Source organism: Galeopterus variegatus, unplaced genomic scaffold, assembly GCF_000696425.1.
Source record: "Galeopterus variegatus unplaced genomic scaffold, G_variegatus-3.0.2 Scaffold1601, whole genome shotgun sequence".
Taxonomy (NCBI): domain Eukaryota; kingdom Metazoa; phylum Chordata; class Mammalia; order Dermoptera; family Cynocephalidae; genus Galeopterus; species Galeopterus variegatus.
The window spans coordinates 325,419-339,037 of NW_007727712.1; the positions used below are offsets into that span (position 1 = coordinate 325,419).

Below are 13,619 nucleotides of genomic sequence, written 5' to 3' on the forward strand. Positions count from 1 at the left end.
CTCCTAGGATGGGAGGGGCTCTCTCCCAAACTTCTCAAATGTCCTCAGGGCCTGTGATGGGTTGGGCACCCATCCAGACTTCTCAAATGCCTTTAGGGGTTTTTTCCCCATTGTCTTGGCTCTTAGCATCTGGCTGCCTCACGTCCAAAATAATGTCTTTAGCAAACAGTTTATCTACTTCACCCTTGTGTTTTTCTCCTGCTCACCACTTCTCTACCACATGGCCAGGCTGCAAATTTTCCAAATCTTTATGCTCTGCATCCCTTTACATCCCTTTGAATTACTTCAATCAGCTTGGCTTATACCAGCTACTCACTCAGTCTCAGGCAGTTTTGGCAGTGTTCACCCACAGTTCAAATAACTATATTTTCCCAGTCCATCAAGAAGCAGCTGCCCTGCCCCTGTGCATATCTGTGGCTCTCCTGTAACTACTGCCACAGAGACAGGTGCATAGAAATGGAGACTAACTTTTCCACCTTTTCACCAGGTGAAAATTACTTGAAATTCTGCAAGGGCACCTGTCCTTGGGTCATCTGCCCATCTGCACATGGCACTCCTGTCTCAGGTTTTATGGCACCTGGCTGGCCATTGGGTTTAAGTGGCACCCTCTGAGCCTTTTGCCTTCAGACAAATGCAACTTGCATTTACTACATAGTGTCTAAAGCACGTTACACCATCCACCCCTAGGTCTCTTAGTTGCAGCCACAAGAGGCTCTCCCTGTTTCTACTGCTTTACTCTCAATTTCCCATGCACAACAGGTTGTGCCTGGAGATGCACAGTTTCCCCCAACTTACCACTGGATTGGTCATCTTCACTGGTATGAGAGGCAGGAGTGGCATGTCGCTGTATGTCATCCTCCGGGACATTCACCCATGCTTCCAAGGACTCTGCTTTCTGCTGCAAATCTCGATCAGTTTGCAGCATAGTGATCAGCAGCCAGACTCTGGTCACCAGAAAAGTGGCCACTGGGCAGCACATGCTCAAGGATAGCCACATTTTCTCTTTCTCCCAAGGGGTTTTAGCTCTTGTACATGCTCAGAATCCTGTTGCAGATTATGCCAATGTGTGGCTACAGCTAATGTCTGGAATCCTGCCAATTATTCCAATTGTGTGGCTACTGCTAATGTCTGGAATCCTATTGACATTGCCAATTGTAGCACTCTTAATCCTGTTCATGATGCCAATTGTCTAGCTACTCAACTATGCCGGTTGTTGGCCTCTTTTACCTGCCAGTAATCCTGCACCAACTGGGCTGATTGTTGAGCTAAGGCTGGGTCTGGAGCCCACAGACCCCTCAAACCCATTCACAGACTGGGTCACAAACCCTTCATATGCCAGGCTGGGTTGCCAGACTCCTCACATGCAGGTCTGTGAGCTAGGTAACTGGCCAAAAGGTGCTTGGAGCCATAGGTTGGAAAGCATGGCTGCTCTTCTCTCTCTCTCTCTTTCTCTCTCTCTCTCTTTTTGAGGAACACAAGAATAGCAACAAAACTAAAAAGATACATTGGTGCACATGCACACTAACTGTGTGTGCACGTGCACACACACACACACACACACAATTTGCTTACAAAGGATGTGCTAAAACCACACCCAACTGGATCCGAGGTGAGGGCCCTGACCAAACTATTCTATTTTCCCAGCAGGAATCCATAGGGATATTCTGGTGTTTGTGATTTTCATTACAGTAATTTCCTACTTGTTCTTCCTATCTTTAGTCCTATACATCTTTCTTTTCTAGTCAACCACCAGAGTGAACATTCCAAAATGTAAAACTGCTCCAAAAACTTTCTTTAGTCTACCCTCAGCTCCAGGACTTGAACTGAAACTCTTCACTATGCATTCCAAGCCCAGCACAAGCTAGTCGTGGCCCATCTTCCAGACTGCATCTTCCTACAGTCCTCTCTAAACCCTGCCCTCCAGCTGCACTAGCTGCTCAGAGGTTTCCCATATCTGTCTCTGGCCTTTCAGCACTCTCACTCCCCCTTTCACACCCTCTTCCTTGGTCCAATACAAATGCTACCTCCTCTCTGAATTCTTCTTTCCTCCTTCACTCCCCCAAGCCCATGCTCAGAATGAATCGCCCTGGTCCTGAGTGCTCATAATCATAGTATCTACCACCTACAGCATTCATTTCCTTTTACCACCTATCAGAGTTAGCTATGTGTGCATGTGTCTCTCCTCAGGCTGAGAGCTCCTTGAAGATAAGAAATGGGCCTTCTTTGCCATTAATAGTCTAGCCCCTCATATTGTGCTTTGCACAAAATTGGTGCACATTAAATGCTTGATGAATGACTGAAGAAAAGTCTATATCACTTAACACTTGGTAAGTCTCTCATTTGAACCTCACAATAATCCCATGAGGAAAGAGTTATAATTATTCCCAGGTTACAGTTAAGGAAACTGAGCTACAGTTTGGTTAAGAGACGTGCCTGGATGTCACATAGCTCATTAGGTGTAGAACAGTGTTTCCCGAACTCAGTAAGTAACTGTTCTTTTCAACCTCACCACATTGTTTCTTGAGTAAGTAAGTAGTGGACATCAGACATTAAGCATCCACCATACGCTGAGAATTGGGATATAGGAGACCTGGAAATGAATAAGAATGAAGGAGCATTTCTGTTGAAATGAATAGGAGTCGGATCTTTTACGGACAAAAATATCCTGACCTGTAAAAGGCAGTGAGAAGATAAAAGGATCAGAAGTGGCTTAGAGGCAGGAATGAGTTGGTGGCAACCATAGAAAGATAGCTACTGGTTGTCAAAGATTGAGGAAGCTGGGAAGAACTGTGTCAAGCTGGAAATCTGTTCAGAGACAGTGATGAAGCCAACACTCTTTGATTGCCTAAAATTGGCTGTGCAGAAATGGATGGCATTGGAGACGTTTGCTGCTGCGGAGAGAATATACTTTAAATTTAATGAGGACAACTCTAGAAGCCCTGCTGATTCCTGATTGATAAGTACTAAGGCGCCTCACTTAACTTGCAGGCACAGCTGTCTGCACTGAGCTTTGGAAGGTGTTGGACAGCAGCTCGGCCCACAGGGAAACAGTCCCTGCCTTTTTGCCTGTTTGTGGTTTCACCTCCTGGACAGCAAGCGGGAAAAGGAGCAAGTCCATAGCCCTGCAACCTTCCAAAGATTATTTTGTCCAATGCGAATGTTCTCTATTGAATTCTCATGAGCCTGATTAGAAAGGATTATTCCGAAGGTCTGTGAAGTATCTAGTAACCAATCTTCCAGAGTTATTTTTGAATAGCTATTGAATGGATAATTTCCATACCCATTATCAAAATGATATGCTGGAGGTGAAATTTAGCTGTATTGTATTTGATCAGTAATTGCAGAAATGTTTCCCTCAGATTTAATGCCTTATTGGCAGCAGGTCTCCCTACAGGCGCAAAAGACTTTGGGATACTTTTTGGTTGACATAAATGCTTTATTATTGCAATATTTTTGTTGCAGTGCAGGGAAGGGACAGGATTTATTTGGGCATCTGAAGATGAACTGAAAGGTTTTTTATTTCACCTCCTGAGAGCAGCATTTGGCAACAAAGCATTTTCCACCAGCAACAGCAAGTGAATAATATATCTCTCCGTTGCCCAAGCCTCGTGCTCTGGAAGAAGAGCAGACTCTGAGGCTCCCTGTGGACAGCAAATCTGGTGACAGCAGTTATTCATGCAGGTCCCTGTTACCAGAAATAAATGGACAAGAAAATGAAGGTTGAGATATTTGACTGTGGAAAGGTAACTCAATTCCTGAAGTTCACTTCATGCCCCTGTATTGCAAGATTCTAGATCAGCCATTGCTAACAAAAATATAATGCAAGCAACATATGTAATTTTCATTTCTCCAGTAGCCCCATTGAAAAGAGTATAAAAAGAAAGAGCTAAAATTAATTTTAATATGTTTTATTTAATCCAATGTATCCAAAAATTATCATTTCAGTATGAAATCAATATAAAATTAATTAGTTAATTTACATCTTTTTTTTCATACTAACTCTTCAAAATCAAGTATGTATTTTACCCTTGTAGCACATCTCAGGTCAAACTAGCCACATTTCAAGTGCTCAGCTACCTAGTTGATTTGTCTGCTCGGCATTAAGAACGGTTGGCTGATATTTTCCACTGAATTGACTGAGAGAGCTGGTATTTTGTATAGTAGGTGGCTAGTGGCCACCGTACTGCACAGTGCAGTTCTAGCTTGAACTGCATACCAGGGATTGCAGCTTCCAATTAGACCCTGATTTGAATGGGTTCTTATGATTTGCTCTGCCACTAGGCCAGGAAAAAGCACAAATTTTTCTCATCTTTTACATGGAGCCCTTTCCGTATTCAATTCTGTAGTCCTATGTAGACCCTGCCAAGAATGTCAAATCCAAAAATCAAAATCATCTGCTGACAGTCAGGGCAGGTAACATTGCACAATAATGATATATGCAAAGAAAGGAAAAGACAGTCAATTTCAGCAGGAAAAAAGGGTAGAGACCTAGCCAGCTTCAGGGCGATCCAAGTGCACTAAAATACACCAAGACATTGTACCTGATTACCTTTCAGCATTGGACAATTTGCTGGGCTGGGCTTTCTAATGGTGTTTCTTGAACCAAATCCCAGTCTAACCAAAATAAATTTAGGGTGGTTATATACTGCCACAATATAATTCTGAATTGAATGGTATTGAAAATAGGCAGTCAAAATTAATTTATCTTGATTGAAGGTCTTTTTAGTTATAGAATAATATTGACATCTTAATTATCTTTGTTGTAATGGGTTTGCACCCATAGCTGCATATCCTAGGCACACTAAAGAAATGTTATTACATGGGGACATTCACAGCCACAGTGTGAGCTACCGTACTTTGGGGAGATACAATTTTGGTGCATCTAGACTGATTTGGCATTGCTTTCTCTTCTGTCTGGTTCTGCAACCTAATCCTATCAGTCCCTAATTGTTTCACATGTATGAGATTTATCTCTTTGGTAATATGGTTCAATTACGGGAAGACAAAAATAGTAATTTACATTCTACTATGTTTCCCTCTCCTCCCCACCCAAGTTTAGCACAGTGCTGAGGTTTTGATGTGATTAATGCTTGTTCACTTAATCTGACTCCAAGTTACTTCTGAAAACTGTGGTCATTTTTCTGGGATACTGGCACTTGCTGTTACTTCTTACTCCCCTTCCTAGAATGGCTTCATTTAGTTCTTTGATGTGCTGTGATTAAACCAACTAATGATAAGCTTCCATACTGGAGCACAAATGTGAGCAGGCAAAAAACCCAGTCACCTAGTTGATTTGTCTGCTTGGCATTAAGAACCACTGGCTGATATTTTCCACTGAATTGACTGAAAGAGCTGGTATTTTGGCATTCTCTACAATGCTGCAGTCTCTTTTCAATTAATCAGGCATTTTATTGAGTATTTACTATGTGTTAAGAGCTGTGCTAGGTGCTGGGAATTCAGTGGAAAACAAGACAAAGTCCCTGTCTTCAATTCACTCGAAGAATAGTGAAGGAGACAGACAAGCAAATTGAATAGGCAATTACGAAATGACAAAATAAGTGTTCCAACTGGGAAATAGACGTATATTTTGGAGGAGCACCTCATTTTTACTTGAATGAGGTGGATAGGATGAAGAAAGTTTCTGTGACAAAGAGTCTTACAGAATGAGTAGAAAGGGGAAGAAGGAGAAGAGGCTAAAAAAACAATCCAGGTGTGAGATAATGAGGGCCTGAACTAATCTCACTCATTAAGGTGGTAGAAATGAAGACATTGGCTAAGATTTTTATTAATGAGAGAGGATCAATAGGATTTGTCATTTTAGTAATAGATTAGTGAAAAAAAAAATCAGAGAAAATGAGGGATCTTGGGTGATGTCCAGGTTTCTGGCACGAGTGATTGGGTGGATAGTTCATTCATTACCAGATACAGAGCATTCATAAGAAAAAAACAGATTGATGAAGAGCACTAGGAGGAAAACAAGTTCAGTTTTGGCCTGTTTCATCTGAGGCATCTCTGGGACAGCCAGATTTCTAGAAGGTAGCTGAACATGCAGACCTGGTGCTCAGAAGAAAGTTCTGAGCTATTGATACAGGTGGCCTTTGACCTCCATATATTTGACTTTAGTACCATATTTGTTTTTCTATGCTATTCACCAACAGCCCTAACCCACTATTCAAATGCCAAAATCAGCTGAAAAATTAACATTTATGTCTACTGCATGGTGGCACTGTTTTCTAGTCAGTGGTTTCAACAAGCTTAACCTATATATTCAGCAACGAATATTGGGCATATATTGGAATATTTTATTACATTTTTCCTTATAAGAATTCATGGAAATTCAGAAAAACAAAAAGCATTAATAATAATGACAGGAAACTTAATCTCAAACTTATTTGAGATAAACATGGAAAACACTGGATATGCTGTAACATGGCAAATATTTAGCTTCAAGTGGATGCTCATTGGACTTAAGGCATTTGAGTCTTCAGCTGTGAACAAAAGAAATAAAACTATGGAACATAAATAAAATTATGAAAGTCTATTCTTGAAAATTGTGACTAGAAGGTGAGGTTATTTGGGGATTTTTATAGTATTTTTTAGCTTTCTGAGAATTAACTCCCTCCTATGTCCCCAATAATATGAGAGTCTATTATTTGAGTCTTATACGCTGGACTTTTGCACTTATTTTCAGGATTGCTTTCTATGGGAAAGCAGGGAGCTACTTTCAGTCATCGTCATCAAGATGGTAGGTGTAATGGTTAATTTTAGATGTCAGATTGATTGGGTTAAGAGATACCCAGATCACTGGTAAATCATTATTTCTGGATATATCTGTGAAGACGTTTCCAGAAAAGATTGGCATTTGAATCAGTGGACTCAGTAAAGAAGATCTGCTCTCACCAATGTGGGCAAGAACCATCCAATTGGCTGAAGGCATCCATAGAACAAAAAGGCAGAGAAAGGGTGAATTTGCCCTCTCTTCTAAAGCTGTGATATCCATCTTTTCCTAAGACGTCAGAACTCCAGGTTATTGGGCCTTTGGACTCCAGGACTCACACCAGCAGCCCCGCAGTTTCTCAGGGCTTCAACCTCAGACTGAGAGTTACACCATCAGCTCCCCTGATTCTCAGGCCTTCAGACTCTGAATGACACCAGTGGCTTTCCTAGTTCTCCAGCTTGCAGACAACGTATTGTGGGACTTCCTGACCTTCATAATCACATGAGCTGATTCGCATTAGTCGTCCCCTCTTATATATCTATAGATATGTGTGTATCTATCTATCTATCAGCCTATCTATATCTTATTGGTCCTATTTCTGTAGATGTAGAGGGTTAGAAATTTTGATTCCTAATTGATTATTAGATAGGGTTTTTAGGTAATGCATGTATGGGACAAAAGTCCTCAGACAGGAAGCAAGCGTTTACAGCTAGGGGGCAAGAGCCCACCAAATCAATTCTAATCACTGTTTAGTTAAGGAATTGTATACACTGATTGTTAATATAATGGGTTCATTGGAAGATTTTGTGAGAAGAAAACTCACACAGGTTTAAAGCCTTTAATGTGAGCAAAAGAACTGAAACAAAACAGGGATTGTTCTGAGGGCAATAACCTTTAATACAACCAAGCTTAAATGATGGGAAAACATGTGAGTTAAGATTTCCAAAGACGTTTTGCTAGATTAGTTAGTACATGGGTGTTGTTCCACATTTTGCTTTAAGCTGTTTCTTTGAGTTTCTCAAGAAGTCAGGCACTTTCTTGATAGTCTTATTGTTTCTCTTGCATATCACCTAGCTTAAATTTATAACTCTCCTGATGGTATATTGTTTAAACTATTTTGAATCATGCATGCTTGGATGAAGACCGTTACATAACCAATTCTTTATGTTCTTACTATGATTAATTAACCATCTGTTCTTTTCCTGTAATTTCCTTGTCTTTTCCATAAAAACTGAAGCAAAAACCGATTCAGGGCTGTGCTCAGTTTCTCCTTCTAACAAAGAGGTTGCTGAGGTACAGTCCCTTCAGGCTTCTCATAGCATTCATGTTGCTTTGAGTAATCTTTTTGCATCTCTGTTACACAGTGAGAGGTGTAACATCTAGAGAACCTTGAATAACGTGTTAGTTAAACCTTGGACTAGCTATAGCTATTTCCTAAACATCTTACTGGTTGGTTGATGTTCTTGTCAATACCTTATTTAGCCAAGTTCCTTGGTTGACAAAAATATATAAAAATAATTCATTGCTAAGCTTAATCACTGGAAACAGTCCCGCTTTTGAAAGTCATGCTTTTCTACATTTCTCCTATTATTTTTCATTTTATATTGCTCAGAATTAAAATGGACAGAGGGTTAAGTAAAGTAATAAAATAAGTTAAAATAAAAGAGTTAATGAAAGCTACCTTGTAAGCCCTGAAAGCTTTTCCATAATGATAAAGTATTGGGACTGTAATATTTAAACACGTATTTCATGTCCTGATTGTGACTGCAAGTAGCTTGATATGTTGAGTGGCAAAGGAAAAGTATTAGCCCATAAAAATTCCCTTTTAAAAATGGAAGCTATACAATTTACTTGGCTAAAAGACAGTGTTACCAGGCACTTCCATCTCTTTGGAAATTAAGCCCAGCAGGTAAACTATTATGTACCCACCACGGTCTGGTAAAGGTTTTTTAGTATGTGTTGGGAGTCACCAGCTTCAAAATCTCAGAATTTATGTAAAATAACACATGTATAAACTTTACAAACCAAATGAATGCATTTAAAACATAATTCGAATTCTGCTTTTTTGAAAGAAACAAAGGAGAATGCTTGTTTTTTTATTTTAAACAGTACCTCTTCTGCATACATAAGCAGACTGCTCTCCTTTCCATGCCAACATCCAGGACAATGATCAGCTGGTATTTTTTTATAAAGGTATTCATATGCTATGGAGGATTTTAAAAAGTTGGATTTTATTTACCCTTTTCTGTCGTGAAACTCACTAAAGAATCACAAACAAAGAAGTAGTCCTTGCCAATGTTGTTGTGATCACAGGTGTGATGTTGAGGTCCATTAGCTAAGATGTACGTTAAGATAAACCAGGTCACAGCCTGTTGGGGTGGCTTCCTGCTTTTTTCTTAAAGGTAGTACCTAGAGCTGTGCTTCTCAAAGTTTAATGTTCATCTGACTCATCCTGGGATCTTGTTAAAATGCAGATTATGGTTCTGTGGGTCAAAGGTGGGGTCTAAGATTGAGATTTCTTACACACCCCAGGTGATGCTGATGCTGCTGGTCCACAGCCCACAATTTGAGTAGCGAGGACCTTGAACATAGGCTACATTTATACATTTAGGAATGCATGTTGTCTTCTTTTACAGGATGCAGGATTCACTTGGGAAATGGATGTGTTTGTCACTCTACCTAAATGTTTATTTGGAGAGTAAAAAGAAAGAAGGGGATTCGTTTATTAAGTATACAGTTATGTGCCAGTGACTGTGTTAGGCACTTTCATTTAATTGTGATAGGTACCAGGCAAGGTAGGTGGAATCTCCCCACTTTGCTGGTGAGGGGGAAAAAATGCTGAGAGAGACGTACTTATCTAAGTTCAAAGCCCCTTTCCCCTGTACCATTCTTTCTCTAAGGTTTCAATCTTCTGACAGTGGCTAAAGACGTCAACTAATTCACCAATTTGTCAGTATAATTTCTGCAATTCTCTAAGGAAATGCAATTCAAACTGAAAATGTTTACCACATTCCATGAAATGTAACAGAGCTCCATGACAGCACAGTTTGCTATTTCTTAGCTTTGAATATACTACCGGTCACTTTATGTCACAGAAAATGCAGCAATTACACTAACAGCCTGGTAACTCATCCTTAAGCAGGAAAGCAAGTGTTAGTGTTGTCCTCTGAGTCCATCATATCTGTCTTTATTTGCTCACCTCTGGCCAGGCATTCTAAATGCCAAAACAAAGCCAATCTACCAGTTGTTTGATCAAAATGAAGCCAAGAAATCAGTTTATAGTCACCATTGAACTGTCCTGCCACCAAAGCAAAGTCAACAGGGCATGAAGATGCTGTGCATGAAACACTTCAAACAAACATTGGAAGAAAACACATTTTCCACTGTTCACGGGCTCAATATGATCCAAGTTCTACGAGTAAATAAGTTTCTTTTAAAAAGAAAAGGTGAGCAGAGGACAGAAGGCAGAATCTATACCCAACAGTTTGAAGCAACTTGGTTTCTGCTGGATCCTGAAAGCAGATCTCATTCTGTCTGGGAATAAGGGATCTGATCAGAGGTAAACATACAACCAAATTATTCTACCAAATTCAGCTCACCAGGCAATTACTGAGCACCTACCTGCTGCATGCACTATTTTGGGTGCTGGGGAGACTGAAAAGAGTAAGAACCAACCCCTCCTCTCAAGGACCTCACAGGCAGGTACACAAGTGACTCGAATAAGGTCCAGAAAAATAAGGGTCAGAAGGAGAATGCCAGACAAATGGCATCAAGATTCAGGGGAGGGAGAGAGTATATCCTGTTGAGGGTATACTCTCCACGGAGAAAGTGGTATTTAAGATGAGCCTTGTAGAATGGGTAGAATTTCCATATGTGGCCCTGAGAAGCGGGGAGTATGCACAGGGAGAAGCAGCATAAGCGAAGGAAGGCATAAAAACAGGACAATGTAGAATATATTGAGGGGATTCTGGTTTGGTTGGAAGGCAGGGCACGCGTACTGGACAAATAGCTAGAAGGGGGGAGACAAGGCCAGGGAAGTCGTTGCACGCCAAATTGTAGAAGACCACAAATAACCCATTTCACCAGTGAGGCTCTTATTATTAAACAGCAATATGATGGTTTACATGAATCTTAAATTATACCCACACAAATTGTCTACTAAAAAATCACCCGGCTTTGAAAAAGTTATGTCAATGTTTTATTTTATACACAATCTGAAAACTTCAGTGTCACCCTGCCAGTTATTAAGGCATACTACGAAGCCAGAGTGATAAGAAGAGTGTGGTTCTGACGTATTGCCCAGTCGACCAGAACTGAGCCCTGGGAAACAGTCTCTCTCTCTCTCTCTCTCTCTCTCTCTCTCTCTCTCACACACACACACACACACACACAGAGAGACATTGTTTCAACTTATATATTGCTGTGTAACAAACTACCTTTGTCTCCCTTAGTCAATGCTCCACAGAACAGCCAGAGTGATCAATTTAAAACTATAAATCAGATTATGTCACTCATGTGCTCAAAATCTTTCAATGGCTTCTTAACACACTCAAAATAAAATCTAAAGTTCCTGGCATGGCCTCTAAGGCTGTCTGTGTTCTGGCACTTGTTATTTCTCCAGCCCTATCTTTTAACACTTTCTCCTTTGCTCACTCAGCTCCAGCCAGCTCCTTGCCCAACCTCTAACACACCTACCTTGAGAAACTTGCTGTTTACTAGGGCTGAAATATGATGCCCCCATATAGCCAGTCCCGTAGCTCTGCCTACCACCCAATTCAGGTCTTTACTCAAATGTCACTCCTTCAGAGGAAAAAGATGAGATTCATGACCAGTCTTCTCCACAACAATGTATTCCCCCCTCCCTCACCACACCCCACTCCTTGGTCATGAATCGAACCCTTTTACTCTCTGGTTAATACTCCCCACTGGTTCATTATCACTAAGTGTACAGTGAGGCCCACGTTGCTAAGGTGGAGGTGATAAAGCTACATTTCCATTCACGTGTCCTACAGTTATGTAAAGGCAGTTCAGCAGTGTAGTTGAGGTCTTTCATTCTCAGGCCCCAGCATAATTTTCCACTCTTATCTCTGACTTTTCCTCACCATACAAGCTATCTTTGCTCTAGTCCAGTTGTTTTAGATTTTTATTTTCATCAGTGGAACCATTTTGTTTTTCCCAAATAAGATCTTATATGGAACCTTAATGTAGAAAATAGATCAAAGCAGAGGTGCTTTGGTTGAAATTGCAGTAGGTATCCTGGGATTCCTCCAATTTGACCTTCCTCCTTCTCTGCAGTATCACCTGAAGCAGCTCCACTGAACCCAATTTGAAAACAATATTCTAGCCAAACTGAAACACTTTGTCTTCCAGTGGCTCTGGACACCCCATATTATATCCCACATCCTGAATTTCTTTTAAGAACATCTGTGCATGTCCAAATCCTACCTAGACTCAAGGCCCCATCAAATATCAACTATTCCATGAAGTTTTGTCTGGTCTTACCAGACATGACTCTTTCTTCCTCTAAACTTTGCTTTTACATCTTTTATGGTCTTTACTTCCTTCTTCTCTGTATTAGGGAGATTGGTTTATAAATTGTTGATCTTACTAGGCTGAAAGCTCCTTAAAAAGAAGTGGGCAGTGCTTCTTCTCTGAGAGAACACCAAATGGTGGATGATGCTGGTGCAGCAGGAGGGTCTGGAGGCCCCGAAGTCTCCAGGGGCCCTAGAATGGGAGGTCCTGGTGGCTTTTGCAGAGGTTTCGGCAGTGGCATCTGGGGCCAGGGTTGCAGCCATGGAGCTCCCAGAGACAAGGCTGAGGACAAGGAATGGATCCCCATCACCAAGCTGGGCCTCTTGGTCAAGGACATGAAGATAAGTCCTTGTAGGAGATCTATCTCTTCTCCCTGACCATCAAGGAGTCTGGGATCACTCACGTTTTCCTGGGGGCATCCCCCAAGGAAGAGGTTTTGAAGATTATGCCTGTGCAAAAGCAGACCCATGCTGGGCAGCAGACCAGGTTCAAGGCATTTGTCGCCATCTGGGACTACAATGGCCATGTCGAGCTGGGTGTTAAGTTCTCCAAGGAGTTAGCCACTGCCGTCCGAGGGGCCATCATCCTGGCCAAGCTCTCCATTGTCCTGGTGTGGAGAGGCTGCTGGAGAAAAAGATTGGCAAGCCCCACTCTGTCCCTTGCAAAATGACAGGCTGCTGCGGCCTTATGCTGGTGTACCTCATCCCTGCCCCCAGAGGCACTGGCATTGTCTCAGCACCTGTGCCCAAGAACCTGCTGCTGATGGCTGATATTGATAAATGTTACACCTCAGCCAGGGGCTGCACGGCCACACTGGGCAACTTTGCTATGGCCACCTTTGATGCCATCTCCAAGACCTACAGCTATTTGACCCCGACCTCTAGAAGGAGACCATGTTTACCAAGTCTCCCTATCAGGAAGTCACTGACCACATTGTAAAGATCCACACTGTAGTCTCCATGCAGAGGACGCAGGCTCCAGCCGTGGCTACAACACAGGGTTTTTATACAAGGATAAAATAAAGTTAATTAATTTTTAAAAAGAAGTGGGCAGTCAGTGCTTGCTAAATAAATGATTCATCTTTGCAGCCCCAATAGTTCTAGTGCAGTATCTTCCACCAAATAGGTGCTCAATACACATTTGTTTGTTGGATGAATGAATGAGTTTCCTACATTATAGGAAACAAAACTAATTTTTAAAACTGAGTTTATTTAGCTTGTTGTCTCTTTTTTTTTATTATAAAAATAGACAATGTATCCAGTCCCCTATGGCTCCTGAAGACTTCAGTAAGCTGCCAAAGAACATAACTGAATGTATGATAGGATTAATGAAAAGCTTGTAGCAAAATTATCCTAGTGAGGAAATGATC

At 41.2% G+C, this 13,619-nt stretch overlaps 1 pseudogene; it reads left to right on the top strand.

Annotated features, from left to right (window-relative positions):
* The first annotated feature begins 12,384 nt into the window (after window positions 1-12,384).
* Window positions 12,385-13,272, top strand: LOC103594680 (annotated as a pseudogene).
* Window positions 13,273-13,619: the final 347 nt, after the last annotated feature.